The following is a 13,679-nucleotide window of genomic DNA, read 5'->3' as shown; positions in this document are numbered from 1 at the left end:
GAAATTTCAGACCTATTAGTTAAAATTTGTAACCTATCATTAAAATCATCCATTGTACCTGAAGACACGAGGATGGCTGATGTAACCCCAATATTTAAAAAGGGCTCCAGAGGCGATCCAGAAAACTATAGACCAATGAGCTTCACTTCAGTGCCAGGAAAAATAGTGGAAACTATTGTAAAGATCAAAATCATAGAGCATATAGAAAGACATGGTTTAATGAAATAAAGTCAGCATGGATTTACCCAATGGAAGTCTTGTCTCACAAATCTGCTTCATTTTTTTTAAGGTGTTAATAAACATGGATAAAGGTGAACCAGTAGATGTAGTGTGATTTTTGGAAGGCATTTGACAAAGTCCCTCATGAGAGGCTTCTACGAAAACTAAAAAGTCATGGGATAGGAGGTGATGTACTTTCGTGGATTGCAAACTGGTTAAAAGACAGGAAACAGAGAGTAGGATTAAATGGTCAGTTTTCTCAGTGGAAAAGGGTAAACAGTGGAGTGCCTCAGGGATCTGTACTTGGCCCAGTGCTTTTCAATATATATATATATATATATATATATATATATATATATATATATATATATATATATATATATATATATATATATAAATGATCTGGAAAGGAATACGACGAGTTAGGTTTATCAAATTTGCAGATGATACAAAATTATTCAGAGTAGTTAAATCACAAGCAGACTGTGATAAATTGCAGGAGGACCTTGCGAGACTGGAAGATTGGGCATCGAAATGGCAGATGAAATTTAATGTGGACAAGTGCAAGGTGATGCATATAGGGAAAAATAACCCTTGCTGTAGTTACATCATGTTAGGTTCCATATTAGGAGCTACCACCCAAAAAAGAGATCTAGGCATCATAGTGGATAACACAATGACATCATCAGCTCAATGTACTATGGCAGTCAAAAAAGCAAGCAATGTTAGAAATTATTAGAAAGGGAATGATGAATAAAACGGAAAATGTCATAATGCCTTTGTATTGCTTCATGGTGAAGACTGCACCTTGAGTACTGTGTACAATTCTGGTCACCGCATCTTAAAAATATAGTTTCACTAGAGAAGGTACAGTGAAGGGTGATCAAAATGATAGTAGATGGAACGGCTCCCCTATGAGGAAAGGCTAAAGAGGTTAGGGCTGTTCAGCTTGGAGAAGAGATGGCTGAGGGGGGATATGATAGAGATGTTTAGAATCATGAGAGGTCTAGAACAGGTAGATGTGAATCAGTTATTTACTCTTTCAGATAATAGAAGGACTAAGGGGCACTCCATGAAGTTAGCAAGTAGCACATTTAAAACGGTCCTTTTTCACTCAATGCACCATTAAGCTCTGAAACTCGTTGCTGGAGGATGTGGTTAGTGCAGTTAGTGTAGCTGGGTTTAGAAAAAGGTTTGGACCAAAAGATATTAGATTGGAAAATTCAACAGAGTTAACCATTAAGAAAGAGATGATATAGACTTTTACCTAAATAAATAACTATGCCTCACACTAAACGGAAGGCTCGAATAAGGGAGGCTATGCCCTCGTCTCCCTAATCTGGACCATCTCAGCCTCAGATTACTTCTTTCTTTATGGCTGCAGCAGGAGTGTTACCGGAGGAAAGGGCCGCAGTGGAGACGGTTCATGAGCGAGAATCTGTCCCACAGGCCGAAGCCATCTCATTCAGCCCCGGTGCTCCCAATAGCCCCTCCCCACCGAATGCCTTAAAGAAAACGTTTGGAGATTCTCCTTTTTTTTTGAAGAGAAATCTTCTGATTTAAATGTTCTGCCTAATTGATTTGGGAAAGGGGGACCAAGCTGCAGGGGGTGGCAAGGAGGATATGTCTGAATTAAAAATTATTATTATACCTACGGTCCTAAGACTTCAGAAATTACAATGGACATACTCTGGGCTGCGATCAAGTCACTAGAAACGGCAATAATAAAATTGACTAAGATTAATGTGGATTCACAACGGAAAGTTTTAGACTTGGAAAAATCTGTTTCTCAATATAATAATAAATTGGAAGTTTATGATGAAAGATTGGATAAAGTAGAATTGTTCCAGAAAAATGTGGTTAAGATGGAGATGTCCAACTTTTAAATTGTTCTCCATATATTCTAACTTTTTAAATATCCTAATTTAAGGATTGTAAATTTCCCGTACCAAAAACTGATTCTACCTAGAGAAATGTTTAAGGAATACTTACTGCATATTCTGAAGATGCCAAATCAGTCCATTCCAGCTATGGCAAAAATGTATTATATTCCACAGAGAGCACGAATAGGGGACCCGCAACCAGAGTGGTCCATGAATGTTTCAGAAAGCTTAGAAACTTCTATTGATACTGAGATTTTGTTACGAGCATCTTTATTTGTCCCATTCATTTTTCCATCTGAAAGAGACACTGTTTTACGCCCATTTCTTAGAAATAGGTTAGAGAAATTCCACGGACAACAGATCTGGATGTATCCAGATCTAGCAAGGGTAACTCAATTAAGAAGGCAGGACTTTCTTAGATTAAAATCTGCATCGCTTGCTAGGGGTGCTAAATTCTTTTTAAGGTACCCCCTGTAAAAGTGAAATATGGTATAAGGAACATAAATATGTTTTCCCTGTACGTACCAGGATCAGTCCAGGACACCTGGGTTGTGACTCCGCACCAGTAGATGGAGACAGACTAAAACTTGTGGGCGGAGCCATATATGCCCCTGTGCCAGTCACAGCCCCTCAGTCTTACTCTGTCTCCAGTAGATGGTGCAGGTCCGGTCACAGCTCCTCCCTGCCCTGATTCTGGTACTCCGTCAGGGTTGGTTTTTCTTTCCTTTGGGTTAGGCCAGGTTAGGCTTTTGGTGTTGTAATTGGAATTTTTTGCCAAATTGTCACTGACGTCCGTTTGCCCTGCCTCCCAGGGGGGTTGAGAGGTCCTGAGGGGACTACCCCCCCCCGGTTGAGGCCACTGCTAGGGTCGAGGACCCGGTTTGCCATTTAGCAGTGTCAGGGGTGACACCGGGGAGCCCGGTTCACTCACCCCTGCTGGACTAGGGCTCCAGGACCGCGGACAGCGACAGGCCTTGTTTTTTGTAAAAAAAAAAAAAAAAAAAAAAGTTTGTCTGTTTTTTCCGGCTCTCTGTTCCTTGTGTCGCCGCTCTCGGGGGGGGCGCCGCTGACAGGGGGGAAGCTGCTCCTTGCGTCGCCGCTCTCGGGGGGGGGCGCCGCTGACAGGGGGGAGGCCGTTCGCGCGACTTTGCTTTCTTCAATTTGATTTCTGTTGCGGCCCTCTTCGCGCCGTTTTCGCCGGCATGCCTCGTGGCTCCGCTTGCCGAGCCTGCAGCTCGGCGCGCGCGCGTCTCTCTCGCGACGGTCTTTGCGCTTCCTGCATCCCGGGCGATGAAGGGTCGTCCGGGACGTCTCGGGGGGCTCGTGTGCGGCGCGCGCGACCACCGCCGAGCGGGGGGGGAGCGTTGGAGAAGCCCCAGGATTTGTTCCCGCTCAGCGCGGGAGTGGCGGCCATTTTAGCCACGGGCCGCGAAATGGCGCGGGAAGCGGCAGGGCCTGCGGCCTTGCCTCCGGCGCTGTCTCCTCAGCGGAACCCGGCCGGGGGGGGTCCCTCGGGGGACCCGGGGTCCCCGGGGAGCCCAGCGGAGGCTGATTCGGGTTCCAGCTCCTTTTCAGAGGACTTTGCGCTTTTGCTGCGCAAAGTCCTGAAATGCAGGAAAAGTAAGGGCAAGCGCGGCCGGAGGGAGTCCCGCAGGGCTCCGCCGCTGAAGAAGGCCAACAGTGGGGCCCCGAGTGCTTCCAGGGGGAAACGTCCTCCGCGTGGCGTCCCACAGGAGGCGGACCTGGATTCCTCCACGGGGGCAGACACTGATGCCTCTGAAGAGCCACAAAAAGGGACCGATGACGTGGCAGGGGACGGATCCGCTCCAGCTGCAGCAGGAAAGGCGTCACAGGCAGCGGAGGGCGACGATCCCAAGGTGGTACGACTATTCCGTAGGGAAGAATTGCCACCTCTAATTCCAGCCATTCTCCAGGAACTGGGAATAGACCCCCCTCCTCCGGCGGTGGTTCGGCAAGAAGCGAACATGGATCCGGTCCTGTTGGGCCTCACGGGTCCGGCAGTGGCTTTTCCGTTCCATTTTTCTTCGACGGACATCATGTTCCGGGAATGGGACACTCCGGAGTTAGGTTTGAAGGTCAGCAAGGCCATGGACAAGCTTTACCCTCTCCCGGAGGATGCGCTGGACCTTCTCAAGTTCCCCAAGGTGGATTCAGCGGTTTCGGCGGTAACCAAGAGATCTACTATTCCAGTTACGGGAGCGACAGCCCTTCGGGATCTTCAGGACAGGAAGCTGGAAGTACAGCTCAAGAAGATTTTTGAGGTTTCAGCGCTAGGAATTCGGGCCGCCATGTGTACGAATTTCGCTTTGAGAGCTAGCTTGCGCTGGGCTCAAGTCCTCCAAGCCAATGCGGATCTTTCGGCAGAGGAGGCAGCACAAGCGGATAAGTTGGAAGCGGCAATAGCATATGGTGCAGATGCACTCCACGATCTACTGCGCACTTCGTCTAGATCCCTGGTGGCGGCTGTCTCGGCGCGCCGCCTCCTGTGGCTCCGCAACTGGGCGGCGGATGGCTCTTCTAAGGCTCACCTCGGGGCGCTGCCTTTCAAGGGTAAGTTACTGTTTGGCAAGGAATTAGATGATTTAATGGCTTCCCTGGGGGAAAATAGGGCTTTCAGGTTGCCTGAAGATAGATCCAGGTCGCGGTCTTCCTTTGCATCCAGGTCCCGTTTTCGTGGGCCCAGGAAGGCGCGCCCTCAAAGGTCGTCGGGGCAATCGTACAGGTCTTCCTCCTCTCGTACCCCACAGTGGCGGCAGCAGCAGCAGCAGTCTTTTCACCAGCAGTCCTTTCGTGGGAGGCGCTATGGTAGACCAGGGGGTGCCCTGGCCATCATGGCGCCCAAATCTTCACAATGAAAGGAGGTCGGCCCTTCTCCCGCCGCAGCCTCAGCACGCCGTTCCCAACGTCGGGGCGCGGTTGCTGTCGTTCTACGAGAGATGGGCCGGAATAACGTCGGACCAGTGGGTCCTCACCGTGATAAGACACGGCTACGCGTTAGATTTTGCTCGCACTCCAGTGGACAAGTTCCTTGTGTCACCCTGCAAGGCTCCCGAGAAGAAGGCGGCGGTGCTAGACACCATCCGCCGCCTAGAGGACTTGGGAGCCATCTCCCCCGTTCCGGTCGGCCAGCACGGCGAAGGCCGTTACTCCATTTACTTCATCGTACCAAAGAAGGACGGCACGTTCCGACCAATTCTGGATCTCAAAGGGGTGAACCGATGCCTTCGCGTTCCTCGCTTCAAAATGGAGACGATCCGGTCAGTCATCGCCGCGGTCCGGCCAGGCGAGTTCCTGGCCTCCCTGGACCTCACGGAGGCGTATCTTCACATAGGCATTCAGCCGTCGTTCCAACGCTTCCTCAGATTCTGCATTCTGGGCCGGCATTACCAGTTTCGGGCGCTCCCGTTTGGGCTCGCAACGGCCCCTCGTACATTCACGAAGGTGATGGTCGTGGTGGCGGCGCAACTGCGCCGAGAAGGTCTTCTGGTCCATCCTTATCTGGACGATTGGTTGATTTGGGCGAAGTCCGAGGATCAGTGTCGGATGGCGGTGGCCAGGGTCCTCCATCTGTTGCAGTCCCTGGGATGGGTGGTCAACTTCAGCAAGAGTCATCTGACACCCACACAGTCCTTGGAATATCTGGGAGCTCTTTTCGACACGAAGCAGGGCAAGGTGTTTCTGTCGCTCGAAAGGAGGGGCAAACTGCTAACTCAGGTGCACCGCTTGTTGTCTCTTCGCCAGCCGCGGGTCTGCGACTACCTTACGGTCCTGGGGTCTATGGCTTCCACGCTGGCGCTGGTTCCCTGGGCGTTCGCTCATCTGCGACCCTTACAGTCATCCTTGCTTTCCCGTTGGAAGCCGGTCTCGGAGGACTTCCATTTACCGCTTCCTCTACTGGGACACGCGAGGTCCAGCCTGCGGTGGTGGCTGGATCCAAGTCACCTTTCCGCCGGAGTCTCTCTCCTGGTGCCCAGTTGGACAGTGGTGACCACGGATGCCAGCCTCTCCGGTTGGGGAGCGGTCTGCCTAGGGAGCTCAGTTCAAGGCCTGTGGTCAGTGTCGCAAGCCCAGTGGTCTATCAATCGCCTAGAGACCAGGGCGGTCCGTCTGGCTCTGCAGGCTTTTCTACCATTGCTGCGGGGAAAGGCAGTCCGAGTGTTGTCGGACAATGCGACCACCGTGGCATACATCAACCGGCAGGGGGGGACACGGAGCCCCCAGGTGGCAGAAGAAGCTCAGCGCTTGATGGCCTGGTCGGAGCTACATCTCAGCAACCTCGCAGCGTCTCACATAGCGGGAGTCGACAACGTGCAGGCGGACTATCTCAGCCGTCATCGTCTGGATCCCGGAGAGTGGGAGCTGGGGGACGAAGCATTTCTTCTCATTTGCGAAACGTGGGGGGTGCCCCACATGGATCTGATGGCCACGTGGCACAACGCGAAGGCCCCGCGATTTTACAGTCGACGTCGAGAGCGGGGGGCAGAAGGCGTCGATGCGTTGGTGCTTCCCTGGCCTACGGATGTGCTGCTTTACGTGTTTCCCCCGTGGCCGATGATCGGCAAGATTCTACGGCGCATAGAGTTGCATCCGGCCAACGTGATCTTGGTGGCACCGGAGTGGCCTCGCCGGCCGTGGTTCGCAGACCTCATACAACTGGCAGTAGCGGCACCCCTTCGGTTCCAGGGAATGGCGGCCCTACTCCATCAGGGCCCCGTCTGTTTGGAGGATCCGGATCACTTCTGTCTCGCGGCATGGCTTTTGAGAGGAATCGTCTGAAGAGAAAAGGTTATTCAGATGCGGTGGTGGCCACGCTGCTGCGTTCCAGGAAGCAGTCGACGTCTTTGGCTTATGTCCGTGTCTGGGTAGTCTTTGAGGACTGGTGCGTGCAGCGCGGGGTGGTCCCCACTTCGGCTTCCGTCTCTGATGTTCTGGCGTTCCTCCAGGCGGGTCTGGCCAAAGGTCTGGCGTGCAGTTCCCTACGGGTCCAAGTGGCGGCGCTTGGGTGTTTGCGAGGTAAGTCTCTGGCGCTTCACCCGGATATTGCTCGTTTCCTTCGGGGTGCTAAGCACCTTCGCCCCCCGTTACGTCTTCCTTGTCCGGCTTGGAACCTCAATTGGGTTCTTTCCGCTCTATGCACGGCGCCGTTTGAGCCCTTGAAACGCGCAACTCTTAAGGATCTCACTTTAAAGACGGCATTCTTGGTGGCGATTGCCTCGGCACGGCGGGTTTCCGAGTTACAGGCCCTGTCTTGTAGGGAACCTTTCTTGCGTATCTCCGATTCGGGGGTTTCCTTACGGACGGTTCCTTCCTTTCTTCCGAAAGTGGTCTCGTCGTTTCATGTGAATCAATCGGTGGAGTTGCCCGCTTTTGCGTGCGGAGGCTCCTCTGTTACAGAGGAGAGGGAGTTACGGAAGCTTGACGTGCGGAGATCCCTTCTCCGATATCTGGAGGTCACTAATCCGTTTCGGGTCACAGATCATCTGTTTGTCCTCTTCTCTGGTCCAAAGAAAGGAGCTGCAGCGTCCCGCACAACGATCGCTCGTTGGCTCAAGGAGGCCATTGGTTCAGCGTACTTGGTGAGGGGAAAACCTCTTCCTGTGGGGCTGCGGGCTCACTCGACTCGATCTCAAGCAGCGTCCTGGGCGGAAGCCTCTCAGGTGTCGCCTCAAGAGATTTGTAGGGCGGCCACCTGGAAGTCGTTGCATACTTTTATCCGGCATTACCGGCTGGATGTCCGGGCTACCGATTCCGGGGGTTTTGGAGAGAGGGTTCTCCGAGCGGGACTCTCTGCTTCCCACCCTCAGTAGGTTGCTCTGGTACATCCCAGGTGTCCTGGACTGATCCTGGTACGTACAGGGAAAGGAAAATTAGTTTCTTACCTGATAATTTTCGTTCCTGTAGTACCAAGGATCAGTCCAGGATCCCGCCCGCAGTGCTGCGCTGAAGTAACGGAGAGTCCGCTCTGTGTTTTTGATTTGCTCTGTTTCGCTTGTTCGCTCTCTCGGTTGGAGAGCCCGGTTCCAGAAGGGGTGTTTCTTCCCCGTTAGTTAGCGGTATCTAGTTTTGTTCACTTCTCTGGTTGTGTTCTACTTTGACATTCCGTAAGACTGAGGGGCTGTGACTGGCACAGGGGCATATATGGCTCCGCCCACAAGTTTTAGTCTGTCTCCATCTACTGGTGCGGAGTCACAACCCAGGTGTCCTGGACTGATCCTTGGTACTACAGGAACGAAAATTATCAGGTAAGAAACTAATTTTCCTTTCTTCGAGATCACTGCTTTACAGGCATTCCTAGATACGCACCCCCTAAATGTAGCTGATGGTTGAGAGCAATTAGTAGAACTGCTGTATCTCTGATTTCCTTAGAGATTATTACTCTCTTTGATTTTCCTTAAATTGCTCATAGTTGAATAACTAATATCTTTTGGATTTCCTTGAGTAAATAATTCTGAGATATGAATCGTTTATGTAAATGTGATATACTATTTGAGAATGTAAGTATTATTACTGTACATTTATATATCAGTGATTACATATAACTTTGTTATAATCATTGAAAATACATAAATAAAAAAGGTTTGGAGAAGTTCCTAGAGGGGAAGTCCATAAACTGCTATTAATCAGGTTTTCTTAGGGAATGGCCACTGCTATTCTGCCATCCGTAGCATGGGATCTTCTTAGTGTTTGGGTACTTGTAACCTGGATTGGCCACTGTTGGACACAGGATGCTGGGCTGACCCAGTATGGAAATTTACATATGTTCTTAATTTGTGGCTAAGTAATGGAGAGATGTCTTATTGCACTATTCTTCACTGCTCCCATGACCCCTAACCGAGGTTCCTAATGCTCCTCCCCCACACACATTCTCCATAGGTTTGCTGCCGGCACTGTTTTGCTTCTCTGTGTTTGAGCAATGGGGTCCTGGCTCTCAGACTGAAGTGTGGGGTTTGTTTGTTTTTGGGGTGTGTGGTTTTTTTTTTGCAGGGGTGACCCCCAGAGTGTTGAATTACCTGCAACATTCCTGTGCTAAGCACCCAATCAGTTCCTCCCCTCCCCCAATAACCTCAATCACCGAGTCCTTATCCAAGTGTTTCAACTTCCTCAAGCCACTCCTTTCAAATGCTGCATGTATTTCAAACATAAGTTCCAAATTGTTAATGAAGGTTCTCTGTTACTATGTAATAATAATAATAAGACATCGTTGTCATATTATTCCATGAGTTAATCTGTGAACCGATGTGATATGCCATATCGAATGTCAGTATATAAAAACAAATAAATAAATGAATCTCTCTCTCTGGGTAAGATGGACTCATCCTTGCTGTCAGCACTGGAGTTTTTTCTTTGTAAGGTGCCACGCCACTGTTAATACATTCTGAATCTCAATGAGTATTAGAAAATAGGAGCCTTCAACAACTGACTATATTACATTTTAATGTTTTGCACTCTTCATTTTGCTAATTGAAAGATGACAAGGTTTCTAGTCTTTGAGTCTTCAGAAGAGAGTGCTCCATCAAGAGACAGCAAGGTATTCAGAGCGTTATCGAGCATTGCCCTCGATTTCCTACCTTTTATCGGTCCCATCTGTGGGGAGCTGGTGATGTATAATGAGAGGGAAATCGCAGACAGCCAGGTTCAGCAGGGAGGGGATCCTGGACTTTCACTTCATCAGTTTACAATGGAGGGGGCATTTACTGTAGCAAACTAAACTTTGCCTGAATGTCTTTCACCCCCTCAGGATGTCCACAATGAATATGCATGTATGCAGATATTCCTCATCCATATTCATTGTAGGTATCTGGAAAAGCAGATGGTGTCCGAGGACAGGGGTGAGAAGCACTGCTCGAAGTATTCTGTTTTGTTGAACTTCGTGTGAAGCTCTTCCAAGACTGAAAGAGGAGAGCCAAGGATCCATAATAGCAATTTAAATGCATTGATGACTGCACAGGCACGTGAAAAGGTTTGGGGATTGTTTTTCTTCTGATGGTCCACCTCAATTGCCCTTGTTAGTCTTGGGTTATTTTGACTTTTTCCCTCCTAGCAAACTTTTGCACAGAAACGTTTGTCTCACACACGGTATAACATGACTTCTCTAAAGATTGCCATACTGTGAATGAGCTGGCATGGAGGACTGAAGCAACGACATTCCCCATACCATCTCCCTTGTCCTGTGGAAGCATTTAGTGCTCTGAGGCTTGCACAGAGCTCCATCTTCCATTCATGAGCAATTCACCTTTCCTGCAGGTATCCTGAAATTCTCTCAAGGAAAATTACATGCAACATCCATTAGAATTGTACAAGATGTCTTTAATGCCTCTCTGACGTGAAGTCCCTCTTAGTCTGGCTTCCCAAGGAACCAAACGTCACCGCTGGAATTGCAATGAAATCTTGTGGACAAAAATCCCTGCAGGAAACATGAGATGCCACATATTCCATCGTTTAACCTCTAGTTCTTCGTATTCTATTGGCCACGTCAGGGTTCCACATGAGAGAATGGCCTGCTTACAGAAATATCCTCCACTCCTAGGGGGTGAGAAATAATGACGATGACATTGACTGGGCCGGCTCAGTAGTGAGTGCTATGCTTTGCCATGTGCTACTTTGATTCCTGATTGAGCTGAGGCGATGTTCACATTCCCTGGAGGGGAGGGAGTCATGACTGTTGTTGGGGATGACGGCCTTGTGGTCTGATTTAGAGCCCGTGCTAGAGGATTCTGGTTTCAGGGATGTTGCTGCAATGACCAACTAGGAATAGTGGGAGGGTGTGAATAAAGGCTCATGGCATTGGATCCCAGTCCTGGTTCCAACCAAGCTGGAACCACAAAGGAGCAGGAGGAAGCTGCTGAATCAGAAGCATCTGATGTAGTGGCCTCAAGCTGTCTGCTAGGTTCTATGAGGCAGTTTTACGCATTTCAGCAGCACTTCAGCCGTGTGCTAAGCACTAGTCCTGGCATGGGAATAGGAGTATTTGTTTCCATTAATTCTTGTTCCTTAGTGAGTGAAAGCTCTATTGCAGAGAAAACAGCATGCTAGGATCATCCTTTTGAAATATTTTGCTATGGGAAGAACAGAATCTGGATTTTGCTTTGTTTTCGCTGTAACAACAGTACCCAAGTGTGCAAGAGAAGCATTTAACTGAGCGGGAATTCAGACACTCCACCCGCACAGCGAGGAAGTCTCTCTGGTATTTGGATCATTTGAAGGACACCGTAAACTGGTGCAAAACCCAGCAGGATGAATTGAGGACCTGAGACTGTAGTGTGCTTTCTGGAAGTGCTGTAGACATGAGGTAACTTGAGCTTGCAATTCTTCAATTTATTTATTTACATTTCTCTACTGCCCATAAGGTGGCTTGGTAGAGCAGTGTATGATATATTAAACAGCCAGGTACAATCATACAATAAGCACTAACAGAAACTGAACATTTTATAAAACATGACACATCCATACCAGCAATGAAAAGCTTAAGCTATAGCAGAACTCGGTCTGAACCGAAGTGCCGGTTTCAAGCTAAATAAAAAAATCCAGGTCTTCATAAGATCCACTCTTTCCCTAAGCTGAGTACGTAAAGTGTTCCCAGACCTTCTCTACGTTTCTTTCAGAGATTAGGAGGCAGAGCTGGGAACTGGAAGCAGAGCTCAAGCGTCTTGCTGGTTTCTATGGATTAAAACCTTGGGGCCATGCAGTTGGATGCATTTATGGACCAGTGAGATGATGTTTAAATAAACATGGCTAACGACTGGGAGCAGCAGGCAAGATCTATTCCGGGAAATATTTTTGGACCTTCCACCAACCAAGCGGTGCAGTTGTGAACCCATTGTAGTCTTTTTGTATCTGCTTTCCTGGCCTAAACCCCATTATTGTAGTGAATCCTTGTCAGAATGAAGAACTGTAAGCAAGTCCTGTCTCTTTAAATAAAGGCCCAAATGTCCCTGCATACAAGGAGAGGGGGGACTAGGAGGGTTTTGCTACTGGAGAGATTTTGCTTATCCATCTTTAAAAAGGAACCAACAACTGCTCCCAAGATCCGAACCTGACCAGAGAGTGGTAAACAAATGCCATCTAAAAGTACCACTGAAGATTGAAGAGAGAGAGGGAGGGTGGGTGTCCTAACCCACTGCACCTCAGTCTTTGTAGCTTTCAGCAAAGAAAACCTTATAAAACTCCTTTATGAAAATGGGCGGTCCCCACAGTGTTAGGCAAAAACAGTAAAGCAAGGGAGGTAAAAGCCGACTCTGTATTGGCTGCAGTGTTCAAAATGCAGGGAATTCCTTTGTGATGCTCTTGTGATTGCCTGCATCATTTTCTCTTTCTCTCCCTTTTCTGAAAAGAAAGAAAGAGCGAGTACCTTCTGGCCAGGCCCTGTCTTGCTGTGACACTGTGAGACTGTTGGCTTCTGTAAGGGGGCGCTGGGCGCTACAATCAGCTTTGCTGTGCTGCGATCTCTGAGCGGCTGATGCAGAAACTGAGCATTAAAACTGTGTTGAAATTTAGCACACAGTTCAATGCACAAGCTATTTTTTTTAATGCACAGTGCAATAAGTTAATGGTATGCTAATGCAGCGGGAGTTAAAAAATATACACAAACCAGAAAATGTGTGCTTAGAAAAAACAGGATGTGTAGAAATCATTATGTGCACAAAAAGCATGTTTTCAGCCCATGAATTATGATTTATGTGTACAAAAATGCTTCCTGCACAGGAAACATTTTTTTGCATATAAATGGTATTTTATGCATGAAATACCTGCTTTCTGTACATAAAGTATGTTTTCTGTGCTAAGTACAGGGCCAGTTTCCATCTGTAGACAAACATTAGCCCTAGAAACTTTACCTCTGATTAGGAGCTAAGCTAAGAAAACAGGAGGTGATCCTATATTGAGTAGGGGGAGGAGGGATAAAGCTAAAGGCATTATTAGCATGAAATTTCCATGCAAGGGACTAACTGAAAGGCACATTGTTGTGCACAAAACTTCTTGCTGCATTGGCAGTAAGGTTTGCACACAACTGAAGCCTAAACTGTACACGGCTGCTTGCTATACTGCTGGCATCTCTCCATGCAGTCCTGGGTCTGGACTGTTTCCTACCTGGTTTTCTTTTTTTCTTGGGGGGGGGGGGGAGGGGGCTCGAGGGCGGGTGCCCAAGCAGTTTTCTTCTGTTCTTCTACTTCCCATGCCCTCCTCCCTCCCAGCTCAGCCATTGCAGTGATGACCCCCCTGGCCAGGGGTCACAGACTGCAGCTCTTTCTGTGGTACGGTAAACCTGGCCAGTAGGTGTCGGTGTTGAGCGATAATGGAGGCTCCCTTCAAACAGGGACTGTGAATGCTGCCCATAATTTTCTTAAACTTCCCAATCTTCTGTGCTCAGTAAATCCTCCTTTAAACCTGCCAGCCTTTGTGCAACGCACGACAATAGCGACAGTATGAGGGATTAGTCATGCTTGAAGGAGGAGGGCGTAGGGTGTTCGTGGGAAGCCGCTGCCTTTCGTTCAGATGAGATCGCTCACGCCGTGCTGTGCGTGCTTCCGGATTAAAAAGCGGCCAGAATTCAATTTACAT

Source organism: Rhinatrema bivittatum, chromosome 14 (genome assembly GCF_901001135.1).
Source record: "Rhinatrema bivittatum chromosome 14, aRhiBiv1.1, whole genome shotgun sequence".
Taxonomy (NCBI): Eukaryota; Metazoa; Chordata; class Amphibia; order Gymnophiona; family Rhinatrematidae; genus Rhinatrema; species Rhinatrema bivittatum.
The sequence above is the reverse complement of the archived record's forward strand: the minus strand, read 5'-3'. Positions refer to the sequence as shown.